Source organism: Rattus norvegicus, chromosome 17 (assembly GCF_036323735.1).
Source record: "Rattus norvegicus strain BN/NHsdMcwi chromosome 17, GRCr8, whole genome shotgun sequence".
Taxonomy (NCBI): Eukaryota; Metazoa; Chordata; class Mammalia; order Rodentia; family Muridae; genus Rattus; species Rattus norvegicus.
The window spans coordinates 60,386,538-60,402,758 of record NC_086035.1 but is presented as its reverse complement, the minus strand read 5'-3'; the positions used below and the strand labels follow the sequence as shown (position 1 = coordinate 60,402,758).

The window sequence follows — 16,221 nt, the reverse complement described above, 5'->3', positions numbered from 1 at the left end:
AAACTCACATCCTTTTAATTTCCTCCACCACATGACTTTCCACTGTATCGCCAGAGTTGCTTTTCGTGTCTTTTTTTTTTTTGCCAAAGATTTATTTATTTAGTACAAAATTCTTTGTCTCAGGGAATCCTGCTACAATAATCCTGCCTACATATTATTTTATGTGTTGCATACATATTCTGGAAGGATAGTCACATCTCAGTTATCCTGTGCTCTTTTTCAAGATAATGAAGAATGTAATTATTGTATTTTTCTGTCATACAAGATCAAGTCCCTTGTGTATCTCCAAAGCTTTTTCTCCTTATTAATTTTTCTATTTTTCTTAGAACAATGTTTGTTTTGTTAAAAATTATGAAAGTAATACTTTCTCTGTAGGAACACAGACAAGCAGTAAGCAATTCACTTCCAGTCTCACCAAAGGTGAAAACGTCGCATAGTTTTTTTCTGACATCTTTCTGAATTTTACGTAGAATTTAAAATATATCCCAGCAGCCTCACTAAATTAATGAGAAGTTGAAGATGGGATGTTATTCAACAAAAGGTCCTACAAAATCCACAAGATAGTAGGTGTTCGGGGGAGCTGGTATCCTGCGTAGGGAGCCCAGCATTTAGAGCTTTCTTCCGAGGTTGCTGGCTCCCCTATTTCATCTCATCCTACAGCCACCTGGATCTGGGCATTCAAGGGCAAACAGCAATGGGACCGGGCAGGGACGGAGAGGAGGAGCTACAATGCCGCTACTAATAAGGGCTCTGCTATGTTTGCCCTTGCCAACCAATGAGAGAGCGCTGAGACGACCTTTCCTTAGGCAATCCATCAGCAGACTCCTTGACTGACACTCGGTGTTGCTCTTGGCTCATAGGCACATAGGCCCATAGGCCCCGCCCCGCCAAAGCACCGCCCAGCGAGACCCCTCCCCCCAAACAACGAAACCCGCCCCCTAGAGCCTCCGCCCCCGGGGCGGGGCCGAGGCAGGAGATGTGGCGGGTGCAACCGGCTAGTTTATCGAGCTCTGCGGCAGCTGATCCCGTCTGCCTCCCGATTGTCCTTAGTTGTGATCCCAAGCTGCGGAGCTAAGCGGCGCGTGGACTGCGGCTGTGGAGCAGGTAGGAGGCCCGGGCACTGCGGCGCCTCTCGGGGTCTCCGCTCCTGCGGCCGCGCTCCCTAGAGCCCCCGCCGGCCTCCAGGCGCTTCGCTGTAGCACCTTGCACTGACGCGGGCAGAGAAGGTGGTGCGGGCGCGGGCGGACCCTGGGACCCTGGGGCGCTCCGGGACGCAGCTGCAGAGCCTAGGCGGGAAGACCTGCAGGAGAGGGAACTGTGGGGCAAGGACATGCTAAGTAGTGAAAAGCCTTTTTTTCAACCCCCTTCGCCCCGGAAAACGTCTTTACTTGAACACTGTTTAATTCAGGTTTATTAGACTCTAGGCAGTGAGGAGTTCACGGGGTTCTCTATGATGTTATTTGCTCTTTTACCTACAGTAGGAATTTGTTTGGGGATATTTACCTAAGTGACAAGTGTACCGAGCACAGTGACTGATGACTCACTCACCTTTGTCTGGGCTGAAGTGGGGAGGGAAGGGTGAAAGGAGAGGAATTTTCAGATGATGTCCGTGCAGGTTTGAGAATACTGTGGGGGTGGACCACGGGTAGGAGTAGAATTGTGCTTCTCTCCCCTCTGTTTCTGTCTCTCTCCCAGTTTCTCTCTGTCAGTACCCCCACCCCCCCACCCCCGCCCCGTCCCCCACCACTCTCCTTTTCTTTCTTTTTCTTCTCTTCCAAACAACAACATTAAAACAGAAAAGGCTTTGTAAAAAGCACTCTGTGGATCTTAGGCTTCAGGACTGCACCTGCTGCTCCTGTAGTAATACTTAAATACTTGGCAGACAAATTCTAGGCAATTTGTCACTCGATTGGATGTTCTTAGGAAGCAATACCTCGAATGGCTGTTAGCTTTTCTTTAACCTGCCCAGGCCGCCATATGTCCACAGGTGAGAAGATTCCGGGTCATTAAGAGGGCTAGCATCTGTGGTGCAGTGATGTCTTTTGAAGTGCTGTCTCCTTGCCTAGGCGCGCACAGGTTACACTTACGTGTGTTTGCCAGTTACTCTTCCCGGGGAAGGCTGTGCAGAGCATGCGCATTTCACACTCACAAGAACTTTTCAGGTATTGCTTGGGAGGAAACTTTAGCAGGGACACTTGACTGTCACTTCATTTGGAATCTGGTTTAGGCTGTAATTATTAAGCTCAGTACAGGATCAGAAATAGCTATTTCTAGAAATACTGTCTCTTAGTTTTTTCAAGCTGCTACTAAGACAGTTTGAAAGTTCCCAGAAAAATACTTTCCCACACAGGCAAAAGGAACCAAGCGGAATTGATTGATTGTGCTTTGTGAGTCTCTATTGAAATGCTTTGCACTTGCACACCTCGCTCAGCTGTGCCTTTCAGGAGTTTTGGGAATTGGTCTGAAATATAACTGAGATAAGATGACTTTTGGGGAAGTCTTTACAATTATTGAAGGGTTGAAAATGTAGCAATCATTTTTCTTTTCTTTTTAATTAGAATGACTCAAGCAAAAGAGTTTAAGGGGTCAGTATGGACTGATGTTAGATTGGGAAACTCTAGCTGGCTGTTAGGTTGTGTTAAAGAAGTTAGGAGCATTCACATGTCTCATGACATTTCTTACTATACTCCTATGAAGTAATCCTTTCTGTGTTTTATGTAATGCACCATGGTATGCCTCAGGTAGACTACGTTTTGATGTAACTTACTTGTGAAACATACAAGATAGCCTTACACAAGTTAAGCCCGGCATTCCATCCATTTGTCTGTCCCTTCCCTTCCTTTCTACCCTGACCACTTTTGAAATGATCTTTATGTAGCTCAGACTGGCCTTGAACTTGAAGTGATCCTCCTGCCTCTGTCTCCCAAGGGCTGCAATTATAGACTTGGGCTACTAGGTCAGGCTCACTCTTCCTGCTTTGGTGCCTTAATGTTGCCAACTGCAAATTTGAAGCAAAAATTCCTGTAATCAAAAACTTGCATCTGTTATTCTTAATCTCGAAGCCCTTCCTTGTGTCCAGCTCTCCTGCATGTGGGAAATGGAGATAGATTTACCTGTTTCTACTGAACCTCTCCCCATCCTGTGGGTTTATAGGTTTTGCTGGTTTCTCCAAAATTATTTAGTATAATACATGAGTTCCACTGGATGTATTATACTGGTATACTCCAGTGGAATATACCCCATGCCACTGCTGACGGCTTCATTATTTTAATTTTATCACTATTTGTACTCTTACTGCCATGACTATAAGCATTTCAGTGATGAGGAGGCATATGTAGAAGGACAGCTGTTCTTTTCATGGTAGTGAATAACTTCAGTGAGTTTTATTAAATACGCTTATTTGGAAGGGCAGAGTGGTTTAATTTAAAGTGATGACATTTTGAGCGCTTTCATAAATAACCTCTATTGTGGGCTTCCGGGTCCTCCTCATGGTCAGCAACCCAGACCAGAGTGAAGATTTATTGCTCTCTCTCTGTGTAAACTTGAGCTTTCAAAAAAAAAAATGGCTTGTGCTTTGCTGACAATTTATATAAACAAGGACTAAGCTATTTGTGGGTATCTTGATTTTTCTTTTCTTAGGTTTGTTCTTTAAAAGATGTGGCAAAGTGCTCATGGTGAGACTGTGTACCACTCACAGTAACTAGATGCTTAAGTTCCCTCCAGGTTTGTGTTTTTCCTTGTGCAGTTACTTACTACACTTTTCTAGACTTTGCTTTATAAGGAGAGATGAGTAGGCAGTTTCCCTCTCTGGTGACTGGAGCTGTTAGCTGGACTTGCTGTTGATTGTGTTGCTTTATTAGTTCTTGCAGAAGGGGTTGAGTAAACCGCTGTCCTTCGGATAAAGCAGGTCTTATTTTAGATAGGATGGCGAGGCCTGGCAGGTACAGTCCTCATACAGTGTGAATGGCACCTGAGTAGCCATCAGGCTGTGCTCTCTAGGGAATGATGACAACTACGATGGTCTTCTTGTGCCTGGTCTACCCACAGCTTCCCTTCCTACAGCTGAATCCTTGGATGGGAAAACATACCAGGCACAGAGGTCAGCTGTACTTGACTGCTTTCTTTTTCCAGACATGGGTTGTCCTAAAAAATTTTAAATTACATTTATATATTCATCTATAACACTTGGACTTACATGCACATACTTGCCTCAGTGAGGGGTAGAGGTCAAAGGAGAAGTAGGGCTGCTTCTCCATGTGGATTCCAGGGATCAGACTCAGGTCTTCAGGCTTGGTGGCAAATGCCCACTGACCATGACTTGTCCTTTTTTCTCCCCTACTGTGGCACAGTCAGAATAAAGATTAGGCTTTTTTTTTTTTCCGGGTTTGGGAGAGAAGCTGATGAGAATTTGGGGCCTGTGGGGAGCAAGGAAATAAATTGACATTATTTTGAAATATGCACTATGTCATTTGTACGAGGACAAGACCCTATATCTAGGGTTTTTCAAAATGGTGATCATTTCACCCTTCATTCAGAGTAGGCTAGTGATTTTCAAACCCTGAAGTCATCTGTAGGTGTTGTGAAAATGTGGCCTGCTACCCTGGCCCAGAGTTTCTTGAAGTTCTGGTAGGTTCAAGGCAATGTGGTGATGCTGCTGACACATTGAAAATCATTGAATGAATCCCAGAGGAGGTACAAATACTACTGTTGATACAGCCCTTGGAGTTTGAAAGATTCGAATCTCAGACTTGCCATTTCCTAGGGACAGTGCTTCAGGCTGGTTAACTAACACACACACACACACACACACACACACACACACACACACACACACGTATGTATATACACACAAACACCACACACAAATACACACAACCACACACACACTCAACCTATACACATTCATACACACATATACACAAATGTACCACACACATATAACATACACACAGATATACACATAAATATACACATCACACTCACACACATTCACACACACACGTATACACACACAAATACACACACCACACACAAACACCACACAGAAATACACACAACCACACACTCACATACACATATAAATACACACACACACACATACACACATGCATACACGCAGTCTCTGGTAATTTCATGCATGAATGCGTTTGCAATTAACCCTTCTGTATCCCACTTTGCTCTTCTTACTCCATTTGGGATCCCCAACTTCAGTTCTGTCCCCTCTACCTCCTTCCTAATGAGTCTGGTTAGTGCTGGCTCTGTGTGCATGGGTTTGAGGTCATACAGGCAACCTACCAGGGGCCATATCCCTGAAGAAAACTGAATCTCCCCTCATCCTTCAGTTCCGCAGCTGGGGGTGGGTCCTTGCCAGTCCCTTCCCTGTTCGTGTTGGAGCGCTGGTTGGCTTAATCTTCTGTAGGTCTTTCTCATGGCTGCAGTGCCCTGCCATTTCCTCAGGTTTTCACCTCTAAAGTGTGAATACTAGTATCTTAAGTTTGCTATTGAGTGAACCTTCATGCTCCTAGAACTGTGCTTAGCAGGTCACCAGACTGCAATAAGGGTTGGCTTTTAATCACAGAAAGCAATTAGTGTAGGAAACAGTGAGATTCTCAAGTCTTATAAGTTGAAGGAAGATCCTTAAAGATAGGAAATTTTATATTTATCCTTATTTCCCTGCATTGTAGAATAATATGTGAATTCAATTACTGCTTCTTGACTACAGGAGTAATTTTTAGGAATGTAAAATATTCATACTGAAGGTGCCTCTCTCCAATGTTGAATTCATTTGTTAGAGTATTTTGGACTCACAGTTAGCCTTGTGGTCAGGCCTTAATGCACCAGGTTTTGGTTTTGGTTTCGTTTTTATTTTATAGTTTAAAGGGATGGTCTCTTTATGTTTTATGTATATGTGTATTTAGTGTGGGTGTTCATATATGTATGTAGGTGTTCGTGTGTAAAGGTGGCTGCTCATTTGTGTGTATGTGTATTCAGAGGACAACTTGGGGTGTGGTTCCTCTGGAGTCATCTACCTTGTGTTTTGAATGGTCTCTCACTGATATGGAGTTTGCCAAGTAGGTGGGCCAGCCTGGTATCCACCTGTTTCCACCTCCTCTGTTCTGGGATTCTAAGTGTGGAGCAACCAGACTGGCTTTTTTTCATGATGCTGGCATTGAGGTCCTCATGCCTGCACAGTGAACACGTTATTGATTGGGCTTTGTTGCTAGCACTCCCTGTGTTTTTTGAGGCTAGCCTGGAACACTCCACCTATATGTTTCAGTTTCCCAGACGCTGGGATTGCAGGTGTGTGCCACCAAGCTGGACATGTAACAGGGTTTTAAAGTTCAGTCATGAGTGAAGTTACAGGAAATTCCTGGCAGTTACCTCTTGGTAACTGCTGACCTGTAATAACGTGTGACTGCACTCCATGACTTTGAATACAGTTCTTAGGGGGCTACGTTTGCCATATGCCTGATTAATTCTTCCTGCAGATCTGAGCACCTCCATCTCTTTGGGGGATCTTCTACAAAGTAGAATCACTTTCTTCATCATGGCTACAGTCCTTGTTTTTATTTCCTTTGCGGTGGCTACCATACTCTTACTTTTGCTGTGTCCTCATCAGATTGTAAATTCTGAGATCAAGGATGTCACCTTTGATACTGGGACTCACAGCATGGGGCTCAGTAACTGGTATGAGGGGGGGGGGATTAGTACCTTTTGTTTAGATGGAGGATATGGCTTGGGCGCCCTCTTTGCTCCCTCTCCCTTTTCTGTACATTGTTGGTGCTCAGGTAATGCACAGTACATGTGCACTGTCGGTGCTTAGTTAATGCTCAGTTCATGAATACTGTTATCACTGTTCATGGAGAGAGTATCATGTACACTGTCATCACTGTTCATGAAGAGCGTGTCATGTACACTGTCATCACTGTTCATGGAGAGCTTTTCATGTACACTGTCATCACTGTTCATGGAGAGCATGTCATGTACACTGTCATCACTGCTCATGGAGAGAGTGTCATATACACTGTCATCACTGTTCATGGAGTGTCATGTACACTGTCATCACTGTTCATGGTGAGCATGTCATGTACACTGTCATCAGTATTCGTGGCGAGAGTGTCATGTACACTGTCATCACTGCTCATGGAGAGAGTGTCATGTACACTGTCATCAACATATGGAGAGAGTATCATGTACACTGGCATCACTGTTCATGAAGAGCGTGTCATGTACACTGTCATCACAGTTCATGGAGAGAATGACACTTGTTTGAGGTCTGTTTCTCTTCCTCGATTACCCTGTCTGTGCAGCTTTGTCCCTGCTGACCCTGACTGGTGTGAACGCCTTGTTTGGGAGTGCTGCTGGCTCAGACCTGGACTGGCTCTTCTGGCTCACTCACTCCCTCACCAGCTGCTGTTTCCTTCTCTGCAGCTTCACATTTTCTTTCTTTCTTTCTTTTTTTTCTTTTCTTTTTTTTCCGGAGCTGGGGACCGAACCAAGGGCCTTGCGCTTGCTAGGCAAGCGCTCCACCACTGAGCTAAATCCCCAACCCCAGCTTCACATTTTCTAACTTCGTCATTTTTTCCAATCTAATGCAACAGGTAGAGCCACCCAGACACAGACAGGCCAGCATCCGTATTTGTGGTTTTCTGGTTGCAAACACAGCCATGCGTTCTATCCTATGCTTGTTAACTATGTGGGGTTCCCCTTTACTGCATTTTCTTGATTTGGGCATGTATTCATTTTTACTAATTTTTCCTTTTTTTAAAAAATGGATATTTTTTATTTATATTTCAAATGTTAGCCCCTTTCCTGGTTTCCTGTCCATAAACTTCCTATCCTATCCACTTTCCCCCTGCTTCTATGAGGGTGCTCCCCAACCTGACCACCCACCCCTTCCTGCCTTCCTGCCCTGACATTCCTCTACACTGAGGGGTCCAGCCTTGGCAGGACTAAGGAATTCTCCTCCCATTGGTGCCCAACAAGGCCATTCTCTGCTACATATGCAGCTAGAGCCATGGGTCTGTCCATGTGTACTCTTTGGATGGTTGTTTAGTCCCTGGGAGCTCCTGTTGGTTGGAATTATTGTTCTTCCTAGGGGTTTCAAGCCCCTTTAACTCCTGCAATCCTTTCTCTAACTCCTCCAATGGGGACCCTGTTCTCAGTTCAATGGTTGGCTGCAAGTATCCGCCTCTGTATTTGTCATGCTCTGGCAGAGCCTCTCAGGAGACAGCTATATCAGGCTCCTGTCAGCATGCACTTCTTGACATCAGCAATATTGCCTGGGCTTGATGGCTGTATGTATATGGTTTGGATCCCCAGGTGGGGCAGGCTCTGAATGGCCTTTCCTTCAGTCTCTGCTACAAACTTTGTCTCCATATCCCCTCCTTTGAATATTTTTGTTCCCCCTTTTAAGAAGGACTGAAGCATCTGCACTTTGGTTCTCCTTCTTGAGCTTCATGTGGTCTGTGGATTGTATCTTGGTTAATTCGAACTTTTTGGACTAATATCCACTTATCAATGAGTGTATACCGTATGTGTTTTTCTGTGATTGGGTTACCTCACTCAGGATGATATTTTCTAGTTCCATTCATTTGCCTAAGAATTTCATGAAGTCATTGTTTTTAATATCTGAGTAGTACTTCATTGTGTAGATGTACCACATTTTCCATATCCATTCCTCTGTTGAAGGGCATCTAGGTTCTTTCCAGCTTCTGGCTATTTTAAATAAGGCTGCTATGAACATAGTGGAACATGTGTCTTTGTTATATGTTGGAACATATTTTAGGTATTTGTCCAGGAGACGTATAGCTGTGTCCTTATGTAGTACTATGTCCAATTTTCTGAGGAACATCCAAACTGATTTCCAGAGTGGTTGTACCAACCTGCAATCCCACCAACAATGGAGGAGTGTTCCTCTTTCTCTACATCTTCGCCAGCATCTGTACTATTTTTTCTACTAAGGTTCCCTGACCCTTTCTTGCCTTTCTGTCCTAATTTATAGAGTCACTCTCTCCTTTGATTTTAGACGCTTGGTCCCTAGCACTTAGAAAAGTCTTGTTTTACATTAAAGTTTCTTCAACAGACTGTTCCGAACAGGACTGTCATTTTGGTATCCATTCATTTCCCCCTCCTTACCTCTTGTTTCGAAAATGTTTTTCCTAAATAAAGGGGAGGGGCGTGTTTCTACACTTTTTTTTTTTTTAAAGTGGTGAGGTTAATTTTTCTCAGTCTCATTTATAAAATAGCCTAGGGGGTGGTGATGCTAATTCTGATCTACACCAAGAGCTAGTTCTCCCACTCACCTGTCTTTAGGCTCTCTGTTCTGATCAGCTTGTTCCTGTTCTAGTTCTATACTACTGCTTTGAAATTGTTATTGCAGTTTATAGGTGGGTAGGAGGATGGATGGACGGATGGATGGATGGATGGATGGATGGATGGATGGATGGATGGATTTATGGATGGATGGATGGATGGATGGATGGATGGATTTATGGATGGATGGATGGATGGATGGATTTATGGATGGATGGATGGATGGATTTATGGATGGATGGATGGATTTATGGATGGATGGATGGATGGATGGATGGATGATTTATGGATGGATGGATTGCTGGATGGATGGATTTATGGATGGATGGATTTATGGATGGATGGATGGATTTATGGATGGATGGATGGATGGATGATTTATGGATGGATGGATTTATGGATGGATGGATGGATGGATGGTTGATGATAATAGGAGACAGACATTTAGAGAGGTAAGTGCCTCCTGTGTTGGTTTTACTAGGAAAATATGCAGAGCCTTTGCTGGGTGCCTGGTAGTGCTGAGATAAAGTTTCCACTAAAGTCAGATAGACTTCTTAATATTTCTTTAATAGTTTCCCAAATACCACGTACTTTGGGAAGGTTTTGCTTTTGGAAAGAATTTCCGGTTGAGGTTAACTGCTTGCTTACTTTCCTAAAGATGAGTCCCAGTCCATGGCTGATGCTCCTGGCTCTGTCATTCTGTCTGCAGGGGCCAAATTCCTGGGTCTCATGGGCCTTCTGCCTTCCACTGCTGCTGTATGGCTCACAGCCTATTCTTTCTTTTAATTAAATATGTTTTATTTTAATTTTATGTGTATGAGTGTTTCACCTGCATGCATATCTGTGTACTATGTATATGCCTGTGTCCACAGAGGCCAAAAGAAGGCCATTGGATCCTTTGGAACTGGAACTATAGGAAATTTGTGAGCCAGTGTGTGGTTGCTGGGAATTCAACCTAGTCCAGTGCTCTTAACCATTGAGCCATCTCTAGTCTCAAGCCTGTGTGTGTGTGTGTGTGTGTGTGTGTGTTTACTTATACACATACATACCTATACATGTACATACCTATACATATAACACAGTACAACATTTTAATACCTCACAAAAAGAAGTAACATAAATGTGCAGTGGTAGATATTTATTATTCTCCGTGGGGATTATTACTACACGGTGGATAAAAAAAATCATAAAAATTATGTCCTTACGATAATCTACATTCGCAATAAAGAATAAGTGTATATTCATGTGAAATTCTCTTGGGTGTCTATAAATAGCTTTAAATAAATGATTGCTATTAATGCCTGTGTTCAAAACAGTTAAAAAGTAACTTTAATAGGCATTAAGATTATAAACAAGCTCCTTTGTAATGATTGTCTCTTTTCCTAATTTTCATAACATAACATTATATTTTTTTTAAAATATTTCTTTTCTTTATTGGATTTTTTTTATTTATGTTTTAAATGTTATCCCCTTTCCTGGTTTCCCCTCCAGAAACCTGCTATCTCATCTCCTCTCCCTGCTTCTATGAGGGTGCTCCCTCACCCACCCACCCACTTCTTCCCATCTCTCTTCCCTGACATTCCCCTACATTGGGGCATAGAGCCTTGACAGAACCAAGGGCCTCTCCTCCCATTGATGCCCATCCTCTCCTACAAATGCAGCTGGAGCCATAGGTCCATCCCTGTGTACTCTGGGGATGGTGGTTTAGTCTCTGGGAGCTCTGGTGGGTCTGGTTGTTTGGTATTGTTGTTCTTATGGGGTTGCAAACCCCTTCAGCTCCTTCAGTACTTTCTCTAATTCCTCCATTGGAGACCCTGTTCTCAGTTCAATGGTTGGCTGTGAGCATCTGCCTCTGTATTTGTCAGGCTCTGGCAGAGCCTCTCAGGAGACAGCTATATCAGGCTACTATCAGTATGACTTCTTGGCATGTGCAATATTGTCTGGGTTTGGTGTTTGTGTATGGATGAATCCCCCAGGTAGGGCAGTCTCTACTCTACCCTTTGTCTCCATATTTTCCCCTGTGAGTATTTTTGTTCTCCCTTCTAAGAAGGTCTGAAGCATCCACACTTTGGTCTTCCTTCTTCTTGAGCTTCATGTGATTTGTGAATTGTATCTTGGCTATTATGAGCTTTTCAGCTAATCTTGACTTATCACTGAGTGCATACATGTGTGTTGTTTTATGGTTGTATTACCTCACTCAGGATATTTTCTAGTTCCATCTATTTGCCTAAGAATTTCATGAAGTCCTTGTTTTTAATAGCTGAGTGGTACTCCATTGTGTAAATATACCACATTTTCTGTATCCATTCCCTGTTGAAGGACATCTGGGTTCTTTCCAGGTTTTGGCTATTATAAATAAGGCTGCTATGAACATAATAGAGCATGTGTCTTTGTTATATGTTGGGGCATCTTTATGGTATATGCCCAGGAGTAGTATAGCTGGGTCCTCCAGTGGTACTATGTCCAATTTTCTGAGGAACTTCCAGACTGATTTCCAGAATGGTTGTACCAGTTTGTAATCCCACCAACAATGGAGGAGTGTTCCTCTTTCTCCACATCCTCACCAGCATCTGTCCTCACCTGAGTTTTTGATCTTAGCCATTCTGACTGGTGTGAGGTGGAATCTCAGAGTTGGTTTGATTTGCATTTCCCTGACGACTAAGGATGTTGGACATTTCTTTAGGTGCTTTTTGGCCATTTGATATTCCTCAGTTGAGAATTCTTTGTTTGGTTCTGTACCCCATTTTTTAAATAGGGTTATTTGATTCTCTGGAGTCTAACTGCTTGAGTTCTTTGTATATAGTGGATATTAGCCCTCTATCAGATGTAGGATTGGTAAAGATCTTCGTCAATTTCTTTCTTTAGAGACTTGAAGTTTTTGAGAGGTATTTTATGTTATTTGTGACTATTGTGAAGGGTATTGTTTCTCTAATTTCTTTCTCAGCCTGTTTATCCTTTGAGTAGAGGAAGGCTACTGATTCGTTTGAGTTAATTTTATACCCAGCCACTTTGCTCAAGTTGTTTTTCAGGTGAAGGAGTTCTCTGGTGGGATTTTTGGGGTCATTTAAGTATACTATAATATCATCCTCAAATAGTCATATTTTGACTTCTTTCCCATTTTGTATCCCTTTGATGTCTTTTTGTTGTCTAATGGCCCTGGCTAGGACTTTGAGTACTATATTGAATATGTAGGGAGAGAATGGGCAGCCTTGTCTGGTCCCTAGTTTTAGTGGGGTTGCTTCAAATTTCTCTCCATTTAGTTTGATGTTGATTAGTGGTTTGCTGCATTTTGCTTTTACTATGTTAGGTATGGGCCTTGAATTCCTGATCTTCCCAAGACTTTTAACTTGAAGGGGAGTTGAATTTTGTCAAATGCTTTCTCAGCAGCTAAGGAGATGATCATGTGGTTTTTCTTTTTGAGTTTGTTTATATAGTGGATTAAGTTGATGGATTTCTGTATATTGAACCATCCCTGCATCCCTGGGATGAAGCCAACTTGATCATGATCGATGATCGTTTTGCTGTGTTCTTGGATTCAGTTTGTGAGAATCTTATTGAGTATTTTGGCATTTATATTCATAAGGGAAGTTGGTCTGAAGTTCTCTTTCTTTGTTGAATCTTTGTGTGGTTTAGGTATAAGTGTAGTTATGGCTTCATAGAAGGAATTGGGTAGTACTCCTTCTGTTTTTATTTTGTGGAATAGTTTGGAGATATTGGTATTAGGTCTTCAATGAATTCTCATAGAATTCACCATTAAACCTACCTCATCTTGGGCTTTTTTTGGTTGGGAGAATTTTATTTTTTTTTATTTTTTATTTTTTTTGGTTCTTTTTTTTCGGAGCTGGGGACCGAACCCAGGGCCTTGTGCTTCCTAGGCAAGCGCTCTACCACTGAGCTAAATCCCTAACCCCGGTTGGGAGAATTTTAATGACTGCTCCTGCTTTTAGGAGTTATGGGACTGTTTAGATGGTTTATCTGATTGTGATTTAACTTTGGTACCTGATATCTGTCTAGAAAATTGTCCATTTCCTCTAGACTTTCCTGTTTTGTTGAGTATAGGCTTTTGTAGTAGGATCTGATGATGATTTTGGATTTTCTCAGTTTCTGTTGTTATGTCTCCCTTTTCATTTCTGATTTTGTTCATTTGGATATTCTCTCTGTGCCCTGTGATTAGTCTTGCTAAGGGTTTAATCTATCCTGTTGATTTTCTCAAAGAACCAGTTCCTGGCTTTGTTGATTCTTTTTTTTTTTTTTTTTTCTATTTTTCGGAGCTGGGGACTGAACCCAGGGCCTTGCGCTTGCTAGGCAAGCGCTCTACCACTGAGCTAAATCCCCAACTTGATTCTTTGTATAGTTCTCTTTGTTCCTACTTGGATGATTTTAGCCCTATGTTTGATTATTTCCTCCCATCTACTCCTCTTGGGTGTATTTGCTTTTTTTTTTTTTTTTCTTCTAGAGCTTTCAGATGTGCTGTTAAGCTGCTATTGTATGTTCTCTCCAATTTCTTTATGAGAGCACTCAGAGCTATGAGTTTTTCTCTTACCACACTGCTTTCATTGTGTCCCATAAGTTCGGGTAAGTTGTGCCTTCATTTTCATTAAATTCTTAAAAGTCTTTCATTTCTTTCTTTGTTTCTTCCTTGACCAGGTTATCATTGAGTAGAGAGTTGTACAGCTTCCATGTTTATGTGGGCTTTCTGTCTTTTTTGTTGTTGTTGAAGACCAGCCTTTGTCTGTGGTGATCTGATAGGATCATTCTTACTGTATCTGTTTAGGCCTGTTTTATGACCAATTATGTGGTCAGTTTTGGAGAAGGTACCATGAGGTGCTGAGAAGAAGGTATATTCTTTTGTTTTAGGATGAAATGTTCTATAAATATCTGTTAAATCCATTTGGTTCATAGCTTATGTTAGTTTCTCTGTGTCTCTGTTTAGTTTCTATTTCCATGATCTGTCCATTGGTGAGAGTGATATGTTGATATCACCCACTATTACTATGTGAGATGCAATGTGTGCTTTGAGCTTTAGTAAGGTTTCTTTTACGTATGTAGGTGCCCTTGTATTTGGGGCATAGATATTGAGGATTGAGAGTTCATCTTGGTGGATTTTTTCTTTGATGAATATGAAGTGTCCTTCCTTATGTTTTTTGATAACTTTTGGTTGAAAATCGATTTTACTCGATATTAAAATGGCTATTCCAGTTTGTTTCTTGGGACCGTTTGCTTGAAAAATTGTTCTCCCGCCTTTTACTCTGAGGTAGCATCTGTCTTTGTCTCTGAGGTGTGTCATGTATGCAGCAAAATACCATGTCCTGTTTATGTATCCAGTCTGTTAGTCTATATCTTTTTACTGGGGAATTGAGTTTATTGATGTTGAGAGTTATTAGGGACCAATAATTGTTGTTTCCTATTATTTTTGTTGTTAGATGTAGAATTTTTTTTGTGTGGCTCTTTTTGGTGTTTTTTTTTTTTTTTTTTTTTTGTTTTTTGCCAGGAGATTGCTTTCTTGTTTTTTCTAGGGTGTAGTTTCCTTCCTTGTGTTAGCATTTTCCATCTAGTATCCTTTGTAGGAATGGACTCGTAGAAAGATATTGTGCAAATTTATTTTCGTCATGGAATATCTTGGTTTCTTCATCTATGTTAATTGACAATTTTGCTGGTATAGTAGCTCGGGCTGGCATTTGTATTCTCTTAGGGTCTGTATGACATCTGCCCAGGATCGTCTGGCTTTCATAGTCTCTATTGAGAAGTCTGGTGTAATTCTGGTAGGTCTGTCTTTATGTTATTTGACCTTTTTCCTTTACTGCTTTTAATATTCTTTCTTTGTTTAGTGCATTTTGTGTTTTGACTGTGATGTGATGGGAGGAGTTTCTTTTCTGGTCCAATCTATTTGGAGTTCTGTATGCTTTTTGTATGTTTATGGGCATCTCTTTCTTTAGGTTAGGGAAGTTTTCTTTATAATTTTGTTGAAGATATTTACTTGCCTTTTAAGGTGGTAATCTTCCCTCTCTTCTATTCCTATTATCCTTAGATTTGATCTTCTCATTGTGTCCTGAATTTCCCAGATGTTTTGGGTTAGGATCTTTTTGTGTTTTGTATTATCTTTCATGGTTGTGTCAATGTTTTTTATGATAGCTTCTGCCCCTGAGATTCTCTTTTCTATCTCTTGCATTCTGTTGGTGATGCTTGCATGTATGATTCCTGATCTCTATCCTAGCAGGTTTTTTTCTGTTGTTGTTGTTTTGTTTTGTTTTGCTTTTTTAATCTCCAGGGTTGTCTCTCTATAGCTTTCTTTATTGTTTCTATTTGCACTTTTAGATCCTCGATGATTTTGTTCAATTCCTTCACCTGTTTGGTTGTGTTTTCCTGTAATTCTTTAACTGTAATTCTTTAAGTGATTTTTGTTTTTCCTCTTTAAGGGCTTCTATCTGTTTACCTGTGTTTTCCTGTATTCTTTAAGGGAGTTATTTATGTCCTTCTTAAAGTCCTGGAACATCATTTTGAGATGTGATTTTAAGTCAGATTCTTGTTTTTCTGGTGTGTTGGGAGAACTGGGTTCTGAAGATCCTAAGTGGCCTTGGTTTTTGTTGATTAGTTTCTTACACTTGCCTCTTGCCATCTGGTTATCTCTGGTGTTAGCTTTTCTTGGTGTCTTTGACAGTGGCTTGACCTCTGTGATCTCAGGTGTGTCAGCACTCTTGGGAGATGGGTTGTCTCCAGTAGTGATCTGGGTACAGAGAGCTGTGATACAGGCTCGACTCCAGGCACTGGAAGCACAGGTTTAAAAACAACTATAATAACTGGGAGTGGGAAGAGAGTATAGTATCCTGGTTAGATTTAGGCAAGTCTGTTGGGGACGTTTTCTTGATTATATTACGATGTGGGGTTTCCCAGCCCACTATGGGTAGT

The 16,221-nt window shown here is 41.7% G+C and overlaps 1 protein-coding gene across 6 annotated transcripts in view; it reads left to right on the top strand.

Annotated features, from left to right (window-relative positions):
- The first annotated feature begins 944 nt into the window (after nucleotides 1–944).
- The window catches only part of Mpp7 (MAGUK p55 scaffold protein 7), a 266,719-nt gene continuing 251,442 nt past the window's right edge, over nucleotides 945–16,221 (top strand). For 2 of the 6 annotated variants that reach the window (XM_039095743.2, XM_063276477.1), the window contains exon 1: nucleotides 945–1,104. The gene's annotated coding sequence lies outside the window, so the exon portion shown is untranslated. The remainder of the gene's footprint in view (nucleotides 1,105–16,221) is intronic. The other 4 variants (XM_063276475.1, XM_063276476.1, XM_039095742.2 and 1 more) reach the window with 2 other exon arrangements.